Source organism: Rhinolophus hipposideros (assembly GCF_964194185.1).
Source record: "Rhinolophus hipposideros genome assembly, chromosome: 24".
In the NCBI taxonomy this organism is placed as follows: Eukaryota; Metazoa; Chordata; class Mammalia; order Chiroptera; family Rhinolophidae; genus Rhinolophus; species Rhinolophus hipposideros.
The window spans coordinates 15,954,817-15,971,307 of record NC_138070.1 but is presented as its reverse complement, the minus strand read 5'-3'; the positions used below and the strand labels follow the sequence as shown (position 1 = coordinate 15,971,307).

Below are 16,491 nucleotides of genomic sequence, written 5' to 3'. Positions count from 1 at the left end.
GTGATAAATGTTTAGAAAGAAAGAAGCTTTTTTGGGTGCAAACAGAACGGAGAGGACAGGACCCCTAACCCAGTCTGCAGGGCGGCACCACTATGTACAGTGGGCAGGTTGTTCACTGCACAAGGACATGCCCCTAAGAGGATGAGTGGGGCTGTAACCAACCCACACTCTCTTCTGCAAGCTCTGTGCCCTGGCTTAGGGCTATACTGTCCTGGGATCGAGAAAGCATGCTTTTTGGTTAAATTATATAAAAGTGATTTTATGAGAGACACAGAAAGATTTGAGGATTCAGAATCATGAGGCAGATTCAGAACAGAGGGATGTGGGAAGATCGTGGAGGCCTGGCTGAGGTCAGTGCAAAAGAGGAATGCAAGGGGTCAGGGAGCAGAGGTGAAAGGTGATTCCAAAGAAAGCTGGTGAGGTAGGGAGGTCGGGGCCAGGCCCTGTTGGTCTTATCTACCCCGCTAACTCCTTATGGCTTATTTTTGTCTTGAAAGTAAAACCATCAAGTGATTTTAAATAAGGGCTTGCCCCAGCAGCTCTTTGGCAGAATCATGCCTGAAATCAACTTCATGAACTTATTTGAGACCCAGTGCTGCCAATTGCAAGCTGGCAAATGAGCGTCCGTTTCGTCAGCTGTAAAATGGGGCTTTGATTCCCTATTTCCTGGGGTTGTCATGGCTAATGTATGTAAAGCATGCATACATACGCAGTCACATGGGTGAGTGTCTAGTGCATGCCACTGTCATGGTTTGTACTATAACCACGACCTTCAGCAGGAAGCAGTCAAAACATCTCTGATGATGATCCCGAAACAGAGAGGAATCACATCCTGGGGACAAAGGTGCTGGGATTGATTGCTGTCCTTGTCAATTTTCTGTAGAAAACACTCCCTCAGCCACACTCGCTGGCCCTTCAGCGCTGTCATTTCCATTTATTTCCGCAGCCGTCGGAAAAGCTCATTTATTTTCATGGAGTTGGCGGCACTGGGTTAATCTATACTGACTGCAACAGTTTGCACTTGGCATCAACAAATGTTCCTGTTGTGTAACATTGATTACCAGCCAGTGTGCATTCCAGGCTGACAGCAATGCTGGGCAGGAGTGGACGTCAGAGAGGAGAGGATGTATGGATAACATGAGGGCAGATCAAGGTCATTCAGGGAGGTTTCCTGGTCCAAGGTGGCAAGTCTTGAGGCTTCAGAGTTGAACCTGGGTTCAAATCCTGCGTCAGTCTGGACAAATCCATTTAAACTTTTTTGTGCAATAGAGATAGTATGTCGACCTCATAGGATTAGGTCAGATGTGGGTCTGTCCAAAAGCTGTGGCTTTTAGGCTCACAGTCACTTTTATCAAATGATAGATGTAGAGTCTTTGTAGATTAGAGTGAGAAGAAGGTGATGGGACAACAAGAGTAGAGTATAAGGGGTCAGGAAACCAAACTCCTGAGACCCAACTGTGGTTCGATGCAAAGAGCTTGGATACAGCCAGGGGTTGGGGAACCCAGGTAGTGGTCCTATCCTGGCCATTACTCCCTAGCATAACTTTGTGCAGGTTTCCTCTTCTCTCCATCTTCTCTGTCAAATGGGCAACTAGGTTCGATAAGATCTGACAGCCTTTCCAGCTCTGACATTGTCAATTTCTGGACTGAGCCGGTAATTGGCAATTAGTCTTAGAGCCTTTAAAAATCTTGTTTAAAAGAGTCAAGTGACAGCCTCCATCCTGAAATTGGCTTGTGGCTTTTGTTGGGTCCTGTGGCTACAGCAGTTTCAACTAGTCCCTTCACTTGATCACAAGTAGGGGAAGTGAGAGAGGAAGAGGAAGACGGGGAGGGTGAGGGGGGAGAGAGAGAGAGATTGGGCAAATAAATTGTGTCAGAGAAGGTGATAAAAGGGTGACAAATGACCTAAATCCTGTCCGGGTGGCTTGGCCATAATAATAGTGATATTTACATTTTATTTTTGATTGTTTTATCGAATGTTGAATATGTGCCAGGCCTGTGCTAAAGGTTTTGTCCCCTCATTTAATTCTTCATTCCTCAGTTGTTATCACATGTAATTCTTTCTCAACTTTATCGGTAGAAATTATTATTCCAATTTTAGGGATGACTAAACTGAGGCTTTGGGACATTAAGTAAATGTTCCAAGGTCACAGAGCAAAGCTAGATTTCCAATCTCCATTTTCCTGATTTCAAAGCCCATGCTACTAGCTCTCTTAGGAATGATGGGGTATTTTTATCACTGGCATCCTTCTCCTCGGCTTACCAGCCCCTCTCTTTCTAACTGATCATTCCATTTGTGTCTCTGCTGGGTGAGCTACCTCTCATGTTTCTTCAAATCTCCCAATGATATGCTCCATCCCCCACCGTGTTCTCTGTTAAAATACAAATTATTCGCCTCCCCTGCCAGACCCGTCCAGGGACTCTTATTATCATGGTTATCAGAAAAGTCCATCCCGGAACCTGTGATCTCGCCTAACTTCCTATGCGGTCCTCATTAGTTTTGCCTTCTAAGTGCCTGGAGTTGTAGGTGGCCAGTTTGTGCAGCAGGTAGTGGCTCTTTCCAAGGCCTGGGAACTCCCCTGTCCTTTCTAGCCCTTTGAGACCCAATACAGCCAACAAGAGCAGAAGGAAAAGCAAAAGAAGATTCCGTCATCAGCTTCCTCCCACAGTCACTGCTCCCTCCTCCGGGCTCCCTAGGGTAAAACCTGTGCTAACTAACCACAGCAACTAGAAAGCATTTTAGGAAGTAGATGCAGCTGGACTGAGTCAGCCCTTTCCCTCCAAAAACTTCCAGGGGGAGTTGCATATCCACCAGGTAAATTCACCTCCCTACTCAGAGCTCACCCACCCTGGAGTCCTGCTGGTTGGCTGCAAACTGAAGGCCATGTTGAAGACAGATGGGTGTGTGTACCTGTGGTCTGTAGTGCATGCAGCCTGCAGAGCCTGAAGCCCTTGTTCTCCATGGTGATGCTGGCCAGGGGAGCACCACGCAAAACCTAGTCCCACCGGGAATTAGTCAAAATTGGATTCCAGGATCTCAGAGATCCAGTGACATAATAACTTGCTCGAATAGGCTGGTTTTCCTGGGGCCCCAACGAACACTGTGTTAAATTAACTGCTCTTTTTCAGAGCCCTTAGCGTTTTCAATCATCGCCGTCACATTTGGCTGATTCTTCCTTTATCACGTGTGTTCAGTGTCCCCTTCAAATGCTGTCAATCAAGTAATGAGTGAAAGTGTTGGATTCAGACTCTCTGCTGGTTGACACTCAGCAAGAGAGTCAGCACTCTAGGATATAGTCCCTGCACTCGAGGACTTAGGAAGACAGACACACCATGATAACCAAACAGGGATCGCAAACAGAAGAGATGGAGCTTTAGTGAAATACATACCGACGCTTCTCTCCTCTCTCGTGACAGAACGGATCCACATTGAAGGTGACTGAACATTTGTTTTGCCTGCCAAGTCTCTCTTTTTTTCTAACTTGGATGCGGAGATGGGAGATTAGATTGGGAAACATCCCATTCAACATTCAAGCAAAAAAAAAAAAAAAAAAAAAAAGCACCAGTTCTGAAGCTCTGAAGTTGAAGGTTTCTATCTTGACGGCCCGGCGGCAGTGGAAAAGCTAGGACTGGCATGGATTCTGAGTGGAAACACACCATCATGGGCGCAAACTGATGGAATGTGAAGTGGAGGAAACGAAAGCTGGGGCATGGTTCTGCTATGATGTTCCGTGAAAAGAGCAAAAGGTAAAAATTCTACAGTGTGTGTGGCAATGACTAGAAACAACGAACTAAAACAAATTGCAAGCCTCTCTTTCTAACTGATCATTTCATTTGTGTCTCTGCTGGGTGAGCTACCTATCAGGTTTTTTCAAACCTCCCAATGATACGCCCCATCCCCCATCGTGTTCTCTGTTAAAATACAAATTATTCGCCTTCCCTGCCAGACACGTCCAGGGACTCTTATTATCATGGTTATCAGAAAAGTCCATCCAGGAACCTGTGATCTTGCCTAGCTTCCTATGCGGTCCTCATTACTTTTGCCTTCTAAGTGCAAATTTCAATGCAGAGTTGTCTTTTGACAGGAAGGAATGACACCAAAAGGACTGGTCCTGGCTGCTGCTGGGTGATGGGGCTGTTGGGTGATGTGTTTTCTTCCTCCTCATTTTTGGGTATTTTCCCAAAATGTGTATAATAAATATTGAATATTTTCTTAAATAAAAAAAAAATATCAGACCCCGTTTACCCTCTTCTAGAGCCCACACCTGAAATCTATGTAACTTCACTAACAATTGTCATCCCAATAAACTTTAATTAAAAAAATAAAAAATAAACAAACAAACAAAAAATTTATGAAAAGAGCAGGGCTTGAAGGCTGATTTTGGCACTGGTAATGGAGAGGCCAAGGGAAGGCCGATGGACACATTTGTCATTACAGATGTGTTTCATTCGCTACCTGGATCATTGAGACCCTTTGGAATTCAGTTTCCTGGTGAGGATGATAATTCTTCTCTCCTTGGATTTTTCACAGTGAGGACTTTTAGGGGGCAGGCTGCCAGGTGCATCTTTTGATATATTTTTGGTAAAGGGCCCTATAAAAATGTAAGTTACTATTCCAACCATCATTACTCTCATCTGATTTAGTGGTGGTTTTTCGTACCTTCACCCTCCACAAGAAGGGCTTCCCCAGTCTATCCCTGTTGGTTTGCTTGGCCCCAACAGGGACAACCCCCAAATTAAATATCACATCTTACAGATCCAAAGGCTCCTAGAGTTCACGGTTACAAACTACACAGAGAAGGGAACTGGGGTCCAGAGGGGGAAAATGGGACGCCCAGGATCACATTTGGCTTTAGTAACAAAACAAGGCTATTTGAGGTTTGGAGGAAAAAACAACAACAACAACAACAACACAGCAAAGCACACCCAACAAAACCAGAAACCAAACCAGGGACATCGGAACCACCCTGAAGAATGTCAGTTAAGTCTATGCCTTCTCCATCTGGGCTGAATAGTTCTTTACTGGGGAGGCTAGGGGCTGTCCTAGGGGCTGTCCCATGCATTGGAAGATGCTGAGTAGCACCTCTGGCCTCCACCCAGTAGCAACTTCCCTCCTACTCCTGGTTGTGACCATCAAAAATGATTCCAGACATTGTCAAATGTCCCCTGGTGGGACAAATTGCCTCTGATCCATGAGCCCTCGGTTAACCACTGCGAACAAAACAGGCAAACCTGGCCCTGCCCTCAGGACTAGACCTTCCCTCCCATTCCCAGAGCTGATCAACTTTGTTTCGCTCACCTCTGTGAACTTTAGGATCGGAGAAGGTTTTAGCATAATCCCTATTTTATAGATGAGGAAGTTGGATTGAGTGAGGGCTGAGTTTTCTTCTGCTCACATTTGATCATCGATTCATTCATTCATATTCATTCATTCATTCATTCATATTCATTCATTCATTCATTCATTCATTCATTCATTCATTCATTCAGTGAGCACCTATTGTCTGCCAGCCACTGGGACAGACAACAGGTGCCGGCATCCAGAGGTCCATCTTGTCTAGTGAATAGTTGGAAATGATGATCTCAACCCATTCCTTCCAGCCAGAGAGGACCCGGGGTACCTGGCTTACTCAGTCCTGTGGGCATGAGGACCCTCAGGTAGATTAATGGTGCCCCTCGCATATGGATTGGGAGAAGACTTTCTGGGACAAAGGACAGAGGTGGGGAGTGGGCCTGGGGGACAGTGTGATTTCATCTACTGTCTCAGTTGCAAACCTTTACTTGTATGCCCAAGCTAACAATACCCATATTCAGATGGCAGCTTATAGTCCACAAAGTGTATCTCCAGCTGTGATAGCATTTCAACCTCCACACAGTTCTGTGAGATTGGCATTTTGTTTATCGATGTTATAGATGAAAAAAGAATTCAAGGCTAAGGGGGAGGAAGTGACTTGTCTACGATCATAGAATCAACTGGGGTAGAATTAGACGCGTTCTGACACGGTGTCTGACATTGTGCTCTTTCCTCTTTCCGACACCCTCAGATAGCTTCCCCATAAAATAGTTTATTTGAAGGGGAAAAAAAAAGCAAGAATACCTGAAAGATATGAAATCAAAAGTACAAGCACCGCCCTGCCCCCAGCCTGTCCACCAACTCTGCCTTCTAAAGGGAATCGGTATTAGTGGGATCTTGTTTAATCTCCGAATAAAATATATTGTTATAAAAATAATAAGTATTTTTACCGGAAAAGGTGTGATAGCACAGAGGAGTGTGGGGTTGGAGTCAGAATTGCTTGTATTCCAAGCTCAGCCTGTTGCTACCTGCCCATGAGACTCTGGACAGTCACTTCCCTTCTACGAGTCTCAGTGTTCTCATCTGTAAGGTGGGGTTGTACCAGCCTTACTACTTAGGGTTGTTAGAAAGTAAATGGACTCTCAATTGTAAAGCATGGCACTCACATAGCAGCCTGTCAGCCCACACAATCACTGGTGTCACTTTCTGTCTATCTGAACAGTTACAGAGTTCTTCCATTGCACATATTGTTCTGTCACTTACTAAGGAATGCATTTGGAAATATTTCAGTCATTCAAAAAGAGCTAAAGTCCAAGGTAACCAGTACCCACGTGTGTACGCCTTCAGCTAAAGAAAAAACATGCAAGCAGCACAGTGGAAGCTTCTGTGTATTCTTCCCTACCAACTTCTCCATCCTCTGGGAGTAATTACTGTCCTGAATTTGACCTTCAGCATGCTCATTTATTACGTGCATTGGTGGTATTTTACTATAATTATTATTTATTGTGTGCCCTTGTTTATTACACGTCAATGTCTCTGAACAATTGTGTGGCATGTTTTAAAAGTATATAAATGTCGTCCTCCATAGGAATCCTCCTGCAACCTGTTTTCTTCTTTCCTTTTCTTTTTTTGCTCAATACTTTGTGTGCGATTCATCCTTGTGGATAATATAGTTTTAACTGATTTATTTTTCATTACTGCATAGTAGGCCATACATTAGTATTCCACGCAAAATTTTCACTTAAAATCCATCATGAGTATCTTTTCCCGTCAGCATATAATGGTCACTCTATTCTTTAGTAATGGCTACCTTAAACTATAACCACATATGTGATTAAACCAGGCTCCTATCAATTAATATTTATGTCATTACCATTCTCCACCTCGTCCTCCCAAGTAACACTGCAATAAATACACGTCTTTGGAGAACATGTCCAGGTAATTCTTCGGGAGCTTGTCCTAGAGGTTGCATGGCTCAGCCTGAGGTGGGAGAGGGTGTCACCTTTTATTGCACATTATTTTATACTGTGTGATTAATTTGCCACATGCATGCCATTTTTATAGCAATAATAATTAGTAATAATGGTTAATAATAATAACAATGAATTCCCTAAGGTTTGTCACCCCAATTTCAGAGGACTGCAGAGAACCAACCCCAGCCTTTCTCAGCGTTTCTAACTGCTCTCACATTTGCATAGTGGGCAGGAAATTCGGCTTTGCTTTAGCAGGGAGTCCTAGGAAGCCACACTAGTGCTTCACCTCCATTTCTCCCTCACTCCTCCTGGGAAAGGAGGCACCATCTGATTGGAGGTATTAGGGAAAGATACAGATAACTCTGATGTCCACATCCTATTTCCAGTGCAGAGCCACGGAACTGAATAGCCAGCAATGTGGCTCTCTCTCTCTCTGCCCCGCCTCGATCCCTCCCTCTCTCTCTCTCTCCCTCTCTCTCTCTCTCCCTACCTCCCCCCTCCCTCCCTCTTTTCCTCTCCCCCACACTTTCCCTCCCTCCCTCTCTCCATACATCTCTGCTGTGCCTGGATACACTAAACCAAAGTCATTTGGGGAGGACAGAGTATAGGCGTCCAACTGTGGTCGGCATCTCAGCTTCACCCATAGTAAAAGCTGATCTCATCCAGCTCCTTGTGTCTATTCTCTAGTTGGTTAAAATCAGAGGTAAGGACTGGTGAGGTGCGCGATGACCGTCCCAGCCCCTGTGCTGACTAATTAGAGTCTAGAGTCTTGGGAGACACTTCTAATGGGTCTCGTTGTCTCGTTTATTACAGTTAGGTGAAGCATAAGTAACCTGTACTTTATGTAGTACGTCACACTCTTCGATGGAGTATTGACTTTGCAGTTCTAGCAAATGGCGCCTGGTGGTCCTCTACCTTTGGCAAGACAGATGGGAATCTTCATACATAGGTAGACCATCAGCTACAGCAGATTTCCCACCAAAGGTGATGGAGGATAAAATAGTGAACAAAATCGATAGCTAATCAGAGTTGTACAAGATTAGTCCTTAGAAATGATCGAGGGATCATATTTTGTTTTTAAAGTTGGAGAAAAATCATCTGGGGCAGGTGAGGAGTACTTTTAAGATGTAAATCAGATCATAGGCTCTTTTTGCTTAAAGTCTACCAGTGGCTTCCCATCACTCGGAGAATGAGATCAAAGCAACTTTCGATGGGCTACAAAGCTTTTGGGTTCTAGCCTTGGGCTTCCCTCTCCATCATTATCTCTTACCATTTCTCCCCTGAAATAATAATATGACCACACGCACTTTTTCCCCCCTGCTCCTTAAATCTTCCAAGTGTATTCTGCACCCCAGGGTTCTTGCGTCTGTTGTTCCCTCTGCTTGGAACTCTCTTCTTTGATATCTTTGCTTGGCTGATTCCCTGTGGTCATTCAGGTCTCTACTCTCCTTTTCCAAGATCCCCCATCACTTTTTTCTCATTTCCTTCTGAGCACGATTGCAATTGGAATTAATCTTGGTGATTCGTTTCCTTGTTCATTCTCTGTCTCCATGAGATAGTCCATACCCAAGCGACAGCACCTCTCATGACCATGTGTGTCCCACGTGTGGCATAACTGGGACATTCAGAAGCTGTCTGGGAACCACAAGACCCCCCACCCCCATGCTTTCGTCCCATATGCTGAGTTGGGGTCTGCCCTGGATCTTCTCATCAATCAAAGTTAATGTACTGCTGAGTGAAAAGTAAAAGCATATAAACTTGATGTATTTTGTTCACTATTTGATCCCCTATGCCTACAATCGTGTCTTTAACATAGGAGAAACGCAGTACCTATTTGTTGGATCCATCAAGGAAGAAAGGTAGAAGAGAGGGAAGAGTAGGAAGGATACAGCGTGATGGAGAGAAGGCCAGGAAGTTGGGACAGGAGACCCGTCATTCATCTTGGAATTTCCTGCACTGCCCAGCACACACTAGACATCCAGGGAGAATTGTGGGAGAAGAAAGTAAGGGTGCTTTGCGGTGTTTAGCACCTTAGTTGGGAACTGATGAAGTTCCCTGCAAATCCAGGAATTCTAGGATTCTGAACGTGGCTGCACAGGGCTGGTGGGGTACACACGACTAACACAAGACCCAGTGCCCAAGACTCACCCTGGGGAAAGCCGCTGTGGTCCGGTCCTCAGCCTTCTCAGGGGCCAGTTGTTCTAACTTCCTTTCTTTTCACCCAAATGTCTCCTCAGGAAGAAAATGAACAGATTCCTAGCCCGCATGCTCCCTCCACCTGTGTTACTTGGCAGGGAGGTGAGTGGCAGGAAAGAGGGAGGAGCCTGGGATCATTGATTGAGCATGTGTGATTGGACAACTCCGTTGTGACAGCACTGGACCCTCAGTGGATGGTGACCGGAAAGGAAATCCAAGCCCCGTTGCTTTCTCCCTGGCAGTTCCCCCTCCGTGGGAGGAGAAGCGGGACAATTCCCTCAATACGGGGATCAGCCCAAACCAGACCATTTAACAATCCTCTGCACCAGGCTTAGAATCCATCACTGTGACGAAATCGTCTAAGATGATTATTTTGGGTGACACAGCATAGTTTCAGACAGAGTGTAAGAGACGTCCATGGCAGGCCAGACGCCCCTGAGGAGTGGACATACCAGAGTTCCATTGGACACAGTCGAGTGGCATATTGGATGAGTTCAGGTTTTCATTTTTATAACGCATCAAAGAGCATGAGTCTCACCATGAAAGAAGCAAAGACAGCAAGTTGCACCTTACAAAAGACATTTTTAGACATCCTATTATTCCCATCGCCGTTGTTACGAAAACCCTGCTTCTCTCCCGGATTTCGCTCCACGACTCCAGCCCATTCCATCTGCAGCCGCCAGAGGGATCTTTCTACACCACCCCCCACCCGTGGCCTGGTACACTTGAGACTCTGCCTTTTCCTGGAAAGCTCCTGGCAATGTGTCCCAGAAAGCTTTTCATCCTGTTTCTCACTGCCTGCCACATCACAACAAATTCATTTCAGTTCTCCCGAGTTCAAGCAACGTCTCTCTCTTCCCCTCTGCTATGTAGCGCCATCACTTTGCACGTAATGCTGTTCACCTCTCCCTGCATTGACGCCCCTGCCCTGAACTCCTACCATCACCACAGAGATACGTCACAGCATTAATCCCACTGTGGTTCTTTACTGGTTCCTTTCTTGTCTTCCCTTCTAGGGGTAAGTTTCCCTAGCAGGACGGTCACTTCCGCTTCATCCATCACTGTCTCCTAAGGCCTATGCCACGGGCCTGACACATAGGAAGCCCCTCATAGATAGCCGTTTAATGAATCCCGAATATGCCCGCATCACTGGTGATACAGAGAACAAGACTCGTGGGTTAGAGAAAGTCCGCCTCTGTCAGTGAGGGATTGTAGACCAGTAGGTGGTTTACACGATCAGCCACCATAAAGGCGAATCCTTGGTAAGCGTGACACTAGATTAGTATATTTGGGTTTAAGATCTCATGACCGAGAGATGTCCCAGGTGAACATACACCCTGACTTGTTCTAATTGCAAACATGATTTCATCATGGTCCAAGCAGAGTATAAAAACCTCCCATCCCCGTAAATCACACGGCTTGCTTTAGCAGCCGGAGCGCAAAGAGGTGAATTTGTTGGGTCTCTTCATTTTTCTGGCACTGACCCACATGCCATGGGCTTTTGGTGCAAGGTACCCATGGCCCAAAACAGCACACCAAACTGCACACGTGAGCTGACACCCCAACCACTCCTAAGACTGTTGCAGACACCCAGGGGGCCACAGGGGACTTGCAGCATATGTTAAGAGGACAGCCTTGCGCAGGCAAGAAAAGACTCTTTCAGTGTTTCCGCTACAAGAGTAATTATCCGATAATTGCCCTCTGTGAGCTGGCTTCTCCCCCACCAGTGGGCTTCCTTTGTAATTCGTGTTGGGTTCAGAAAGGCTTGAACATTCTTTTATGTCCAGTTACTTCTCATCAGAGTATCAGCTGGGCAGTGCATCCATCTTTCCCGTGAATGAGCCCTGACAGCTGTGGGCACAGGGGTGTGATCCTGCCTTTGTGTCTTTAACAATCTGATTAACTGTGGTTGACTTCAGTACCAACCGATTAGCATTGCAACACCCCTCTCCCTTCCCACCTCCATCCTCACCTCCCTCCCTGCCCCCACCCCTGCTCCATTCATGTCTGCGGGTAGTGACCGGGAGAGGAACACAGCATGATTTATTTGTATACATGAAAAGCAGTGAGTCATTGAGGGAGGGCTGGGAGATGACACACAACACAGCCCAGAGAGGAAACCCTTGGTGGGAAATCTATCGAGATTCAATTACCTCTATACTCACCCAGACAAATCTAATACTTGGCGATGTATCCAGACGGTTTGCAAGAGAGTTTAAAAGACATAGCAAGTTTACAGTTTCTCTTCACCTGTTTGCTCAGCTTCACAGACAAAAACAAAGACCTTAACAGCATCCCAGCATGCTCACAGGACATGCTCAGAGGTGGAGAAGACCCGGGAAATCAGGAGACCTGGCCTCGGCACTGGTTTAGCCACCAAACTGCTATGTGACTTTGAGCCGATTCCATGTCTCAAAGCCTTGGTTTCTGGTTTCATGAAGTTAGGACAGGGATGTTTGCCTGATCAACCTTGAAGAAACAAAACTTGGGGCGATGGAGGGGACTTCTGTGTATGATGGAGTTTTAAGATGTCCAAAGCAGTTTGGCAACTGCAAGGCTTAATTTGTTTCATTTGAGAGATGAGGGCAGGCCTCTCTTCAGATATAACGGGGACAAAAATGGCTTTATTTGCTGGGGACAAATAAGACATTCACAGGGCTTTACCTGTGGCATTGAAATACTGTTTTTCCTTTCCCTGAGAAATAGCTGTTGTTATCTTCATTGTTATAATGAGGAAATGTTGGTAGGTGGCAAAGGCAGGATTTGAACCAGGGCCGTCTGACCCCCAAACCCACGGCAATACACTTGACCCTGAGACAACATGGGTTTGAACTGCATGGGTCTCTTTATATGAGGATTTTCTCTCCCAATAAATTTTGTAAACGTATTTTCTCTTCCTTATGATTTTTTAAATAACATTGTCTTTTCTCTCGCTTACTTTATTGTAAGATCACAGTATATAATACATAAAACATACAAAATATGTGTTCATCGACTATGTTATTGGTCAGGTTTCTGATTGACGGTAGGCTGTTAGTAGTTAACTTTTGGGGGAGTCAACAGTTATACACAGATTTTCGACCACGTGGGGAGTCGGCCCTCCTAACCTCCGCATTGTTCAAGGGTCAACTGTATTTGTTCCATATTTCTCCTCCAGCTGGCCCCTGAACCCTGACCTAGATGCTTCCAGAGTAAAGGCCAAGTGCTTCCTACTACAAACAAATTAGCACAGGGTCTGCTCCAGCTAAGAGGTCCCCAGAGACAAAGGAGAACCCTAACCATACCCTACAGGTGGCAGAGAACCAGGTGCTTCTCCTGAGGCTGCAGAAAACAGTGAAAGAGCAACTTCTACAAAGGCAGAACCCAAAGGCACCTCACAGGTGAGGGAACTGGCCTGGCATCCCCCCATTTTACAGATTGGCAAACTGAGGCCTGGGGTAGGAAGGAAAAAGCTCTGAATTAGGATAGTCAGGATGCCTCATTAACTTACTCTGTGGCCTTTGGTAAGTCCATTCTCATCTCTAGAGTTCAATTTTATCGTCTGTATAATGGAATAACTTCTTTAAATAAAGCCTTCATAGGAGTGACAATATATAATTGTGCAGTAAAGGATTAACTCAGCAGGTCTGGATTGTCCATATCTTTCACATTTCAGAGAAAGATCCCGGCTTCTGGAAGGGAACCTCTAAGACCTTGGAATATCCTGCCTGATAAAAGTGTCTTTGTCTATGCGGGGGCATTGAGCCCTGCTAGATACTCTATGCTAACAATGTGATTTATGGTGTGAGCCTTGGGTTTGGGATCAGTTTGACCTCTACAGGGGCTGGAAACTAAGGTCAGCCACGTGGGTAGTCACCTATGTCTATGGGACCAACCTCCAGTAAAATCCCTGGACACCAAGGCTCAGGTGAGCTTTCCTGGTTGACAATACTCTGTGGGTGTTGCATAGCATTGCATGTTGAAAGTAGGTGCTGTCTGCACAACTCCCCTGGGAGAGGACCACTGGGAACTTATGCCTGGTTTTCTCAGGACCCTCTTTCATGTGACTCTTCCCTTTATTGAGTTTAGTCTGTATCCTCTCACGGTAACAAGCCAGAACTCTGTGAATCCTTGTAGCAAATGATTAAACCTGAGCGTGATTTGGGGGAACCTCTGAACCCCCATAATCAGCCAAAAGTGGGATGACATTGATTGAATCAGGAGTTGGGGTAGGAGTCTGAGAGCTGCCCCTTAAGTTTTCCCCATACCTGAGCCACCCTTGATGATGATGATGGTGATGGTGGTGATAAGAGCCTACTACTACCTGACAGATCCTGCAATACATGTTTTTACATGGATCATTGCATTTACTCCTCTCCACACGCCTGGGAGGTAGGTACTATTATTTATTACCCCTATTTTACAGATGAGGAAACCGAGACTCAAAGAAGTTTGGTCACTTGCCCAAAGCAACAAAACTAGTAGCGGGTGGGGTTGGGATGAGAACATCATTTGTAAAGCACTGGGCAGGACGGTCTCTCATATCCCCTCCACATCTGATGTCATAAAGATAGGTGATTTTAAGAGACGGTTTATCTTTTGGGGCCATAGAGGAGCATTCTGGGGTTTGGAGGAAGAAATAGTTTCTGCATATCCCCACTTCTCCCCTGCTTGCTCAGCCGACTCTGTCCGTGCCAGATTCACACTTGCTACCTTCCAGGTCAACTTGAAGGGGGACTTGGGCCAGACATAGGAGAAGCCATTCCTTCTATTCTACCCCATCCCAGCCCCTTTTCTCCCGTTTCATCCCATCCCATCCATCCTAGTCCATTCCATTTCATCCTTTTCCATTTCATTCCATCTCACCCCATCCATTCCACTCTATCCCATCCAATTGCATTTCATCCCACTGTCTCTCATCCCATCTCAGTCCACTCATCTTAACCCATCCCATCTCCTCCCAATCCATTCCATCGGCTGCTGATGTACTGAGCACACACTGTGTGTTTCAGGGATACAGGATATACAGCACACGTCTGGACCCCCAGCCTCCACAAGTCAAGGTTCACACCACGCAGATGAGCTCAGTGTATGCCGGGGAGCAGGCTGGCCCTCTCTAATGCCAAGCCCCCGCCTCCTCCATTCTCTGACTCCTGGGCCTTGACGTCTTCCTCTTGGAGCCCAGCCAGGTCCTGCTCAGAGTCTAATGAGCTCTTGCAGCCAATAAGAACAATGTGTCGGGTGTGTGTGGGCCGGCGGGGGAGGTGGTACACAGAGCTTCCCTTCACTCCCAGGCCTGACTCGTGGGCAGGTGGCGGGTGTGGGGCGTGGGGGAAGCACTGGAGGGGGCAGATCTGACGGGCCTCAGAGTGGCCATTGTCAGCCCCCTGACCCGCACAGGCTACACAGAGAGCCTCAGTGTCCTCCTGCCCACCTGGCCCACTTCATGGGCGCTGGGCCCATACACCCTGGCACCGAGCCATCTCCCTGGGTGGGGGAAGGATGTCCTTTTATTCACTCAGCAGCCAACTCTGCCAAGGTTGGCTCAGCACATGTGGGGCTGGTGACACAGAGAAAGAGAGCGATGCAGAGGGACGAAGAAGAAAAGACAACAATCTCCCTTTCTCATGAACAATCCGTGTAGCTTTACTTACCATACTCCTCCTATGTTTTACATAAGGATTATAACGGCTACCAGTTTTTGGACCTTATGATGCGCTGAGTGTTTTACATGCACCATCTCACTGAATCCTCAGAACTACTCTGCAATATAAGGACTGTTAGTGTTCCCATTTTGCAGATAGGAAAACTGAGGCTCGTAGAGGGAAATTCACTCACCCAAGAACACACTGGGAGAGCATGGTGGAAGTGGGATTCAACCCACGTCTGTTGGACATATGAGCCCCTTAAAGCCTAGCTCTATGTTCTTTCAGGTACTGTTGAAAGCATTCTAAGCACATTATCTTATTTAATTTTCACAATAGCGATTTATTTATTCATCCATACTTTCATACAATCATTCAACATACTCCCTGAAAACCCACTGGGTGCCAGGCGCTGAGCTCAGCAATGAGAAAGGAGGTATAAAAAATGGTGGAAACAGTCTCTGTTCTCAGAGGAAGGTGGGGAGCTAATTCCAGAGGTCACGCTTGTCTCTCCAAGGCATCACCTCTATCTGAGACTGTGGGGTCAGGAGCAAGGGGTGTCCTGAAGTTCATCCTTTACCTCGACCTGTATTGTCTGAGTTTTCCACTTGGCATAAGATAGAGCCTGGCTGAGTGATAAGAGCATTAGGTGACAACTCAGATCTCGTGTGGCCAACACCCAAAGTCACATAAAATGGTCAACAGACCATAGTTAGAGTCTCTTGGTCCCAAACATACATTTTAACGCTTTTCACAAATTTTTATTGCAGTGTAACATACGCATAGAAAAATCCACTCAGTGACCTTTCTTAAGCAGGACACACCTGTATATCTAGCAACCAGACCAGGAAGCAAAAACTGCCAGCACTCTATTCACTGGTCACACTGCCCTCAAGGCATTCCCCTATTTGGCCTTGGCTGCTTATGAATTCATTGGATAATTATGTAACACGCTCTTTTTGTATCTGGTTTCTTTCACTCGTTATATTTGTAAGATTTATCCATGTTGTTGAGTGTAGCAGGCGTTTGTTCCTTTTTTATTGCTGCATAGTATTCCATCTATTATGACTGTACCACAAATTATCCATTCTCCTGCTGAGGGGATTTGAGTTGCTTCCCGTTTGGGGCTATTATGAATTGTATAACTGTGAATATTGTATTATATGTACTTTGGTGCACATGTGTACTCATTACTGTTGGATATATTTCTGACAGAATGGTGGTTGCCCAGTATGGCATGTTTAGTAGATACTGCCACAAATTTAGTACAAATCTTCCGGTTTTGATTAAAAAAAAAGCTATCCAGCTGCTTTCCTACAATGCAGTAACTATCAGACTGATAGAAACCTAATGTTGTTTATGTAACTACTAATAATTACTACTATTTGTATTGCTGTTCTGTTGT

The 16,491-nt window shown here is 45.8% G+C and overlaps 1 protein-coding gene across 3 annotated transcripts in view; it reads right to left on the bottom strand.

The window, feature by feature from the left end:
• Window positions 1-16,491, bottom strand: part of SEZ6L (seizure related 6 homolog like) — a 171,963-nt gene that overhangs the window by 61,575 nt on the left and 93,897 nt on the right. The window lies entirely within an intron of this gene.